Below are 12093 nucleotides of genomic sequence, written 5' to 3'. Positions count from 1 at the left end.
AAATTTAACAGGTCAGTCAATAATCCCAAGTATTACTGTTGTGAGTAGGTACAGACACTAACACACCTCCCTGTCTGTTAGTAGGGAAGTGAATGAGCAGGAATGCACAAGGGCACAGTACAGCAACAGCTCCTGTTCATTCCTTAACACTTTCACTTAAACAATTGCAACGTTTTGCATTCTTGGGGTAGTGGTTTTTTTGGTGGAGGTGTCTGTGGTGTAAATTTTGGCATGGTGCTGATAGTGTGACGTTAATAGTAAGATTTACTTGTATTCTCATCTCTTGTTCTTGACAAAGGACAGGAAAGAAAGTAAATATCCATGAAGAGGCCAGTTCTGTCCCGATAGCATAAATATTCTTTTAAATGTATGTGCATTGAGTGTCTCACTAAACACAAGAGAACAATAAATTGTTATTTTCATCGAAACCTAGACTGGTGCCTTCTAAACACAGTTATTTTAAAATTAAAAAAGAGTATTTTTAAATACAAAAATCTTGTTCTATTATGCACATATCTTGTAAGGGTGTCGATAGTGTCCATATGAAGGATTTTATTTTCAACTCAGTGAAACAGAACAGAATTTACATAAATATGGGACTTTTCTCAATTAGGAAATTAATAAAGAGGTTAGAAATTCAGAAGACTCAGTAAATTACATTTGAAGTTGTTAAAGATTACTTTAGTAATATGAAAAAATGTTGGTGCCTATAACTTGTTCAGAAATATTTTAACCATTTATAAGGCTATTCCTGGTTTGTACTGCATGACTGATGCTTTCTCACATCTGATCGTGACTGGGGCTAGAAATGTTGCCTATTGAAAATCACATATGACCGTGCCTACTTCTTTCTTCTCCTATGTCTGTTAGCATACCATATGTTCCCAAAAAGTATTTATTTCTGTAGGCATAATGCAGGGTTATCAACCTAAAGTTTATAGGCACCCAGAATCCTTGAGTAAATTTCTAACAGTCTGGTAATATTGCTGCTTTTTGCAAACAGTTGCCTCATCCATGACTGGTATAATGGAAGATACTGGCAGATCAGATTACCTCCTCACCAATGAAGCAGATCTAGAGAAATGTTTAACGAAGACACTCAAAAGGGACAAGTCTACTCTTCAACTTCCAAGGAAAGAGAGATTGAATGATTGTAAATAATTATTTTGCATATCATTTTTTAAAGTTGCTGTTGCTCTTCCTGGTTGAGAAACTATCGACATTTTTTAAAGCTCTAATACTTCATGGTAAAATAAAATTTCAAGATCTCATAGTAAAGGGAGATTCATACATTCATGTGCAGTTATCTCCCCTCCACTGTCTGACAGCTCTGAACACCAAAATCATATATCCAGATATCCCAAAATTTAAAAGGGAAAACAGAACGGAGGAATGATACATGGTTTACCTGCCTTTATCAGTTTCCCTTGAAATAAACAGCAGTAGAGATGCAAGGTATTACTGAAGATGCAATGAGCAAGCTTTATAAAGATTACCATTTTCTGCATGCTAATGGCTGTGATCTCAGGCTAACCTGAAACTCTGTGGTTTCCTGAAGAGCTATGCTGCCATCTATTGACCATGCAGATGTGATCCTGGGGTGAGGTTCATGAGAAAGAAACATTTCATTGGAAAAATAAATCCTTGAAAATTGGGTGTTTCTGAGAAAGACCTACTTTGTATTGTAAATATATGACATCCAAAACAATTATAATGTTAACTACTTTTAATGGCAAGGGTTTATTACTAGCAAGGTTTATGATTCTGTAGATATTTAAAAGCACTACATGACAGCAGTTTTCAAGATTTATGAGTATACTCTCTGTGCTCAGGCACTAGAATGGTGTTATATTGTGTTTACTTACTCTATTGAAGAGAATAAGCAGGCATTATTAATAATGTAAAATATGATTTTAAATTTTAACAAGATTCATCACAGTCTATTTAGAAAACCATCATGTGTGAACACATAATACTGAACAAAATAGTTGTCTACAGATTTCTACTTTTTTCCTCATGCATGTTATATTGGGCTGAAAATTATGTAATTGTTTTTGATTCTACTTTGATTACTGGGACAAAATAATTTTAATGAATGGTTTATTTTGGCCTGAAGTTCAGGATACAGACCATCATTGCAGGCATGATATACTAGCAGGAGGAGCTTGAGACATCTGGTCATATTGCCTCCAGAGTCAGGAAGCAGAAAACAATGAATGACTATTGTACAGTTCTCCTTAATGTTTAACAGAGTCTAAGAGCTTACCAGAGAATGGGTACCATCAACAGTGGGTAGTTGTTCCCATCTCAACATCAGTCAAGAAAGTCCTTCACAGGCACAGCCAGAGCACCTTCTCGCTGATTCCAGAGTCTCTCAAGTTGACAACACTAACCATAATTCATTGTTTTCAGCAGATTTTTTTCAAAGGGAGCAACAGTTATGGACAACTTAAATGTTTACTGCATGTTGAATTCAGATCTTGCATATGTTAATTTAGTCTTACAAATGAATAATTGTTTCTTTTTCAGCTATTGCATTTTTGTTTTTTGCTGTTAATCTGGATGCTAGATGTAGAAAAGCAATGTAACTCTAACAGATACATATTTTTTAACTGTAGGAGATAAAAGGTTTTGTGCTCTTCATGGTAAGAGAATAGGTGTAAATGAGTTGGAAAATTGCTTCCCAGGACTTTACAAACTTTTTTTTTCTAATTGCTAATTTTCTAATTTTTTTTCTAATTGTGTTCTTTTATCCTCCATCTCCCAAATGCTGATAATACAGGTTTTGCTTTCAAGCTTGGTTTATGGCATGTGAGGAACTAAACCCAGAGCTTTGTATATGTTATGTAATAATTTTATCAACCTAACTACATCTTCTGCCTAGGTTTTTAAATTTTTATTCAAGTAAAATCTGAAATAAGGTGAACATGACTTCAGTCTTAGTTAAAGTTTGTATTGCTGTGAAGAGATACCATGATCACAGCAACTCTTAGAAAGGAAAACATTTTAATTGGGTCTGACTGACAGTTTCAGAGTTTCAGTCCATAATCATCATGGTGGCGACCATGAAGGCATTCAAGCAGACATGGTGCTGGAATAGGAGCTGAGAGTTCTACATATGGATCAGTAGGCAGCAGCAAGAGAAGTGAGCCATACTAGGCCTGGCTTGAACTTCTGAGACCTCAAAGCCCACCCCCAATGACACACTTCAACAATGCTACACCTACTCTAACAAGGCCATACCTCCCAATAATGGCAGTCCCTATGAGCTTATGGGGCCATTTTCATTCAAGCTACTACAACCTGGACAAATAATATCAACATACAAAATATACCTCTGTGTTTGAGACTTAGACCACTGTGCCTGAACAACACTCTCTCTGAACTCAGCCACTCTGACTCAATTAGGTTTCATTTCTAGCCATTGCTATTATTATAACATGCAACATGAATAGAAAGACCTCTGGGAAAGTACACCTGAACTGGAAAGGCACATTTGTAGCAGCAGGTTCAATAGCCTGGTAAAGGTCTTACCCTGTTCTATTTTTATTGATTGAGAATGCCAAAAATGTATAAACTATATTATGGTCAAGTCTGCCCTCCATTCCCACCCCTTCAATTTCTCCTCTATCTCTACAAATTCCCTCCCAATTTCATAGGATTTTCTCTTCTTCCCTCCTCCTCCTCCTCCTCCCCCTTCTTATCATCCCATCCTCAGCCTCCATCCTTGTCTTTTTCCTCCTCTTCATCCTCTTCTTTTAAGTCAGAGGCAATTAACTGCTGCCAGTACATGCCAGCTACAAGGCCATCAGCTGGAGCATGGTTAGCCTCTAAGGTACTCATCCCTGAAGAAGCTCTGTTTCCCTGTAGTTATCTGTTATCAGTAGCTCCTAATTTCAGGGTGGGACTTTCTGGTTCTTCCTATCCATGCTGAGATATTATCTGGTTATAGATTGTGCAGGTCTTCTGCCTGAAGTCATGAGATCTGTCATTTCATGTTGTTGGAGTCCTGTGGTGTCCAGAAAAAAAAACTGTTGTTTTGCTGGAGTCAACTCCTTCTGGTTCTTATAATATATATTCTGGGATGGTCCCTGAGCCTTAGGAAGACAGCCTTTGGTATAGATATCCCATTTAGAGCTGAAAACGTAATAGTTTATTTTTCTCTGCATTTTGTCCATTTATACATCTCTGTGTTAATCTCCAGCTACTAAAAGAAGCTACTCTGAGAGTTGAAAATAGCTATGGCTAGAGAGCTGAAGTTTAAATTGTTCTAGAATTATGGTGTATTTCTGTTCTGCCTTTCAGTTCTAGCAACCAGAAATGAAATTGTCTCACTATGCCACACATGAAATGAGTACATTCTCAATTTACCAGAAATTTGACCAAGAGAACTGTAAAATGGAGGACATTGGACCATCTAAAGATAAGGGTGTTCCAGGACTTGAGGGGAACTTGGTGATGTCGCTTGTGCTTGGATTTCACATTGGTAAAGCAACTCAGTTTGTTTAGGCTCTCCACTGATAGAAATATTAAAAAAACAAAGATGAATAATACAAATGAAGATAAATTAAATAACAAGTGAGATACAAGATTTTATAATGTGGCATGGTGATGTTAAGGCTGTATAACATGACAGGAAAATTCCATCACTATCACTAACTTGTGCTACCATCTGAGGAATTGCTAGAACAGCTTCCTCTGCATCTAGACCTGCTTACTAACACACAAAACAACATAATTTTATTCTGCTTTTTCTATTCTCCCCTCTATTAATTCAAAATAGATTCTTTCCTCATACTACATATGCTGACTTTAGTTTCCTCTACTTCTACTCGCTCCATTTCTTCCCCTATCTCTCCTCTTCTCTGGATCAACCCTTTTTCTGTCCTCATTATGACAGGCATCTTAAAGAACAGACTTCTAAAAGATAATGAGAAAATAAAATATAATAAGATAACCCAAAACTATCATATCAAAGTTGGACAAGGCTGCCCAAAAGGAGGACCAGAGTCTGAAGAGCAGGCACAAGAATCATAGACACACTAGGTCTCACACTCAGCAGCTGACAGCAATTATATACATCAAGAGGACCTGGTGCAGATCCACATAATTTTACATTATGTGAAATTTAATGCCATTTAATCAAATATTAAATTGGCTATGCATAATAATTTATATTATTCCTATTCAATATAGAAAATCATGAAGTTCACTTACATTGAATAATCTTAGTCTGTTCACTAAAACACAAGTACAAGATTGTGAAGCTGCCATTGAGAACAAAGCCTAGATGCCTGTCATTCTATTTATACTTTAAAGTTCAAAGGCTCTTAAAGACTGCTCTCAGAATTACAGAGATATATTACTAGATTAGATGTGAATATGATAAAATGTCATAAATTATTAATGGCTCATTGGCATTCATTAGAATGACTCACATTTCTTATTTGCCTTTCTTTCTTGCTACTTAAAGGATTATCATCTTTTCCAATCATCTTTAACTATACTCTTAAAGTCAATATCTTGTCTCCTGTAAACATGGGTTCTAAGAAGAAACGCCTATGCTCACATCCTTACATCTAATTTATGCTGTGATACATTTCCTTATATGGTATTTTGTAAAAATAAGCACAGCAATAGGAATCCAGACATATCCTCCAGCTTCTGAATACACAAGTTACCAGAAATATGTGTTTATTGTATTTACATACTAGAATCACTAACATTTTAACACTCAAAGTAGGTTTCTCCACTTAACAATTTGAAAACCCATTTATGATTCAATTAGCTTATTTTGTTAATTTAAAAAGTTCATTTTATTTTGATTGGCAGATAAAATTCTATTTATTTAATAAGTTAAATGTGAGATTTAAAAGTCTGTAGTTGTTTGTTTTAGATTTGTATATGTTAGTAAAGGATAATTATTACAATGCTAATAGGTTTTTAAATTCATTTATGTTCATGCCTTAGTGAGGGCTTGGAAATAGAATAGGAACAATATAATTGATTTGGGATGAATTTTGATTATCTGTTTTCTAAATCAAAAATTATAGGCACTAATGTACTTCCCAACTCTTTTTTTATCCTAATAGAAGTAGTACATGGAATTTATTATTCTTTCTATCATAAGGAAGTAAATTAGATATTCAGTGAATACAATTCAAGTTCTATTGTATATTTTTGACCAATATTTGATATCTCTTGGAAAACAAAATTAGTAACATGTTTAAAAAAACCAAAGTTTATCAGATTCAGGCCTTAGGTTCCACGAATGTGATAAGGGTAAGTGATTTATAACCATTTTGTACAGGATTTCCTCTGGAGAGAAACACATGCTTGAACATCTCTACATTTTTTTTTCAAAAGGATAATCCTTATGAATATAGACTTGAGAGGTTTTTAACCTTAGTGATGTGTAGATGTAATTCTTAAGCATCATAAAAGCACTATAATCATCTGGTCTTATACTATTCATTAACCCAAAGTTTAAAAGCTCTTAGTTATAACTATAATTATCATACTTTTACAATTTTTCCTGTTCAACAAATCTGCCTTAAGATACTTTTAAAGACTATACAATTTTGCACCAAAGTTAAAATTTTGAATCTAGACCTGGGTTGAATCAATAATTTAAATGAATGTTATCATGTTCAAAGTTCTTTCAAGTCATCTCTCTCATTCTGAAAATTCCACTGATATTATAAACCAGTATATGTCCCTTTTTGTGTGTCCCCAGAGGATCCAGACTTGACTCTGATCACTTTTGTTACAGCTGCCTGAGGTTCTTATTTAATCCCAATCGCATTGAACTCCTAGCCTTTCTGTCAAAGTACTATGTTTGGAAACTTAGGTGCTGAGCAAACTCTAGGCTGAGTTTCCTTCCTGAGATGCAGCTGTAAAAATCAAGACTCCGTGGGACTCAAATCCTCTCTAGAATTGGGAGAAACCCTGAATGATGGCATAAATCAGCTACTGTAACCAGACTTGAAAATAAGGCTCTTTCACCTTTGTGCTCTGTGCCTTTAAGCTGCCTCTACAATAATCTGAGCTTCAGTTCATAGCAAAGTAAAATAGTGTGAAGAATGGGTTACTACAATGCATTTTTATATGTTATTTGTATGTATATGATTTTAGGTTTACCCACCAGGTATTATATATAAAATACATTATTAAAAATGTGTTGTTACATAATTCAATAATTTTGCACATGCCTACACTGCATTTTGATAAACTTCACACACAATATGTGTGTACTAGTTTTTCATTTTGATTTAACGTTTGTTTATGTATGTTTTTGATAATTTCATATTTGAGTATTGAATTTCTGCTAGGTACCCTGCTTTCCCTCCTTGCCCATTCCCATATCATTTCTTCTCAAGTTCATGGCTTCTTATTTTTTGCATACACACACAAAGGCACATAAACACACAAATGCACATACACACAGATGTACACACACACACACCCCCAAACACACACAATATATATACAGCTGGTTGACTCCATTTAGCTTTGTTCATATATTTGGGGTGATAAGGAGTTTCTTCTATGGAGTGAAGATAGATTCTTCCTCTCTCAGCAGCTTATAGCTCTTTCCCTAGGGATGAAGTCTTGTGAGATATTCCCATCCACATTAGCATGCCAATCATTGGTGTCATTTTTTAGGTTGCCTAGGTAATAACATTGTTGATATTGATGGTGCAACTTCTCTATTATATGTAGAAAACACTACTAGTGTTTTATTATGTTCTTGATAATAGCAAAGGTTAATTGTATCAGTTATTTTTAAATATTTTTTTAGTTTTAATTTTTGTTATTTATTCTTTTCATGTATCACATCCAGACTGCAGTTTCCCCTCCCTCCTCTGATCCAACCCCCTCCCACCACCTCTCTTTTAACCCATATATACTGCTCCTCTATTTCCCTTCAGAAAAGAGCAGGCTTCCCAAGGGATATCAACCAAAAATAGCATAACAAATTACAACAAGTCTAGTCATGAACCCTCATATCAAGTCTGGATGAGGCAGCAACATGAGGGAAAGGGTCCCAAGAGCAGGTAAAAGCATCAGAGACAACCCCCCCATGCTCTCACTGTTTGGAGTTTCACAAGAACACCAAGCTATAGAACCATAACATACATGAAGAAGACCTAGGTCAGCCCTGATGTGGAATAATCTTTTTGTATGCTATGAAGTTTTGTCACTGGAATTGGTTTAATAAAAAGCTGACTGACCAGTTGCCAGACAGGAAATATAGGTGGGACAACCAAACTAAGCATGCTGGGATGAAGAAGGACAAAGTTAGAGGAGATGTCAGAGAGACACAGAGGAAGCAGAACATGTAGAAAGTGAGGTAACAAGCCATGAACCATGTGGTAAAGAAATATGTGTTAATTTAAAAGGTAAGAGTTAGATAGTGACAAGACTGAACTATCAACCAAACATTTATAATTAATATTAAGTTTCTGGGTGATTATTTGGGAGTGGCTGCCAGCACATGAAAATTGCACCTAAACAGACACATGCAGGGACCATGAATGTTGCTTCAGTCTCTGTGAGCCCATATGAGCCCTGTTTAGTTGATTCTGTGGGCTGTGTCCTCGTGGTGCCCTTGACTGCTCTGGATACTATAGTCCTAACTCCCCCTCTTCTGTGGGGTTCCCTGAGAGACATTCCCTGCCTAATGTTTGGTTACTTCTGTATGTGCTCCCATCAGTTGCCAAATGAATCCTGTCTAATGATGATTGGATAGACTCTGATTTAAGAGCATGGCAGAATATCAGAATATCATTACAAATCATTTGATGGAATGCTTTGTTTGTGTTTGTTTGTTTGTTTTGTTTTGTTTTGGTCAGTCATTTCAGTTCTGTCCTTGGTTTCTGAGCTATCTAACTTCTGGTTTCTGGTCATCCAGTCAGTGACAGGCATGGACTCCGTCTTGTGGCATGAGCCTCAAGTTGGTTCAGTCATTGTTTGGCCACCACCAAAAATTCTGAGCCACCATTTCACCAGTACACCATGTAAGCAGACAAATTGTAGGTTGAAGGTTTTGTGGTTGGTTGATGCCCCAGTCTCGCCACTGGAAGCCTTGCTTGGTTACAGAAGATGGCTGCTTCAAACTGCATATGTGATGAGTCCTTCTTTGTCCCACTATCCAGCTCTCAAATAATGACAAGGAGACTTCTTATTAATCATGAAAGCTTGGCCTATAGCTTTAGGCTTGTTCCTATTCAGCTCTTATAACTTCAATTAATCCTTTATATTAATCTATGTTCTATCATGTGGCATTACCTCTCTTCCATCTTACACTTCCTGTTTTCTTTGTCTCCTTGCATTTCTCTCCTGCACATGGATTTCCTCATCCTGCTTCCTTTCTTGCTTGGAAGTCCTGTCTATAGTTTCTGCCTAGCTGTTCATCATTCAGCTCTTTCTTAAACGAATCAAAGCAATATATCTTCACATGGTGTACAAATATCCTACAATATCCATATCCCCCATTACTTGGTGTCTACAAATATTTTTTACTTTAGATTTATTGTGTTTCAATTTGATTCCTCTCATAGTTCACTGTCTTCCAGGTATAATCAGGAAAATGCACATAATCTGGACTGTCAATAACCAGAAACAAAACTTGTGTATTGATTCTTCAATTTTTAATTGTATTTATTATCCAGTACTATTTATGTTTCATTTGTCAACAATGATATATTATTTATATTTTTTAACTGGGATAATAATTCTTTCCAACCTTACTGTAGTATTATAGTGATATTCACATTATGTTGTCATGTTTTGTACTGATATGAAGATATATGCAATCAAATTTCCAATATTATAATAGAGTAAATGAAATCATAGCTGTATTTAAAGTAAAAGATTTTGGGAGTACTCATGATTTTGTAGCTTTCACTCTATTATTGCTTGATTCCATAGCTTTGAGTTGTGTAACAAGGTAGGTCTTCAATCTAGTCATTCATGGAGGTGAAAACCCCTTTACCTTATGGTTTTAGGCTAAAGGACAACAAATACACACCCCAAAGACATCAAATTAAAACTTACTTCTTAAAACATCAACTGTCTCTCCACTATGCCTCTATGGTAACCAAGCTCCTAGAAAATTGAACTTAGGAAAATTTGAGACAAAAACTAGAGCAATCCCTCTGTTTTGTAATGCAAGTGTGTCCTTCACACACACTCAGACACCTAACACTTAAACTGTTTCAGCATTGCTCAAAAGTGTAATATTGATATTTTACTGAGATGCCAGCATAATAATCTACCTACCTACCTACCTACCTACCTACCTATCTATCTATCTATCTATCTATCTATCTATCTATCTATCTATCTATCTATCTACCTACGATACTTCCCAAAGGTATAAAATAAGAACCAAGATGGATCAGACCAAAGCAAGCCCCAAAACTGCAAGTGAAATATTGATCTGTGCATCTTCATGGTCAGCATTTGGAGAATATTAGAGTAGGATGAGACCTAGCACTGGGCCAACTCCAACTCTCTGACTTGCCAACTTCAGTCCACACCATCAGTCCTTTTAACAGGTATTTTAAGTTCTAGTTTCAGACCTCATGATGGTTTGGATTCCTTCCCATAGCCTGAGGACCATGGAACATCTGAAGCAGGATGAATCCTGTGTAAGTGCTCTTGAATAAGGCTTTAAATGGACTCTGATTATGTCAATAGCCTAATGTGTTGAAATGAATTTCAGAAAAATGGTGTCCTAGGTGTTTCTGCCAGGGAAGTCCTGGTGCTGTTTGTGTCACAAGAATTCATTTTTTAAAATGTCATGAACATGAAAGAGAACAAGAAATGGTATATGGGGGAGGGCTGCAGGGAGGAAGGTGAAGGGAGAAATTATGTACTAATTAGAACCTCAAAAATAAGACAGATAGTAATAATAATATTTAGAACACATTTACATTTGTCCACCTTTGTCCTGTTACTGAGAAGTAGATTTGGGGCCCTGAGATGCTCCATAGCCATCAATTGTGTGGTCCTAATATGATAGCTAAGGCTGCTATTAATAAGCACACATATGAGTGATTTTTATGAGTGATTCTCTCATAAATTGCCTCAAGTTTCTTTTCTGGACAAGATTTTATGTTTTCAAATATTTCCACTCCTGATTCTCACAATGGGTTTGTATTAACTAGCATTCTTCTTCAAACTTCATCTAGCACTTATAGTCACTTTAGCATGAGAATGTATTTGCCATTAAAGATAAAGAGTTCAGGATGAATATTGTTCATCTGAAAAATAGTTCTATTTCTATTTACCAGAATCTATGTATACTGCTTCATATTGAAAACATCATGGTTGAGTTCAAATTGAGAGAATTTTGTTCTAGGTTATTCTCATGGAACCTCAGTCTATAGAGAAATGTTATCCTTGGGGAGAGAGGATTGGTAAAGAGAATGCAATGTGTCCATAGCATTAGGGATTAGAAATGTGAGTACATGATCAGGAAATGTGAACAGGCTGAAAAGGGAAAAGAGTGATTCCCTTGTACACCAGAGTGAGGGCCTGTGGCTGCCAGTATTCCAAACCTCAGACCTCAATAACTACAGTTTCTGATGTTTTAATTCAAAATTCAGGTCATTACTTCAGGAACTCATTGGAAAACCTTTCAGAGAGATTGGATAATTGACAAATTTCTCCTTAGTAAGTAAAAAATGAGAGAAATGAACATATAAGTAAATTCATCCTTTCAATATCTTTCTGTGATGCATTTTTAAATACAATTTATTTATTTTTATTAATTCTTTAAGTATTTAGTGCAATGGATCTTGGTAATATTCACCTCTCTCCAAAACTCCTCCCAGGTCTGCCCCCATTTGCTACCTATCTTTGTGTACTTTTTTCAGTCATCAGGTGCTGTGGGATGTTCTGTATGTCCATTGGGAGCCTGTTCTTGGGTTCCTCGTGGCTTTACCCAGCAGGTCCTCAAAGAGGATGATTAGGACCAGGGGTCTGAGTGCAGGTGTCTGAGATGGTCTGCACCTGGCTGTGCTGGGGGATGGTCTGTATGGCAAATGTGTTGCTTTGATTGGTCAATAAATAAAACCTGATTGG

This window comes from Peromyscus maniculatus, chromosome 6 (assembly GCF_049852395.1).
Source record: "Peromyscus maniculatus bairdii isolate BWxNUB_F1_BW_parent chromosome 6, HU_Pman_BW_mat_3.1, whole genome shotgun sequence".
NCBI lineage: Eukaryota > Metazoa > Chordata > Mammalia > Rodentia > Cricetidae > Peromyscus > Peromyscus maniculatus.
This window is presented reverse-complemented; position numbering follows the sequence as displayed.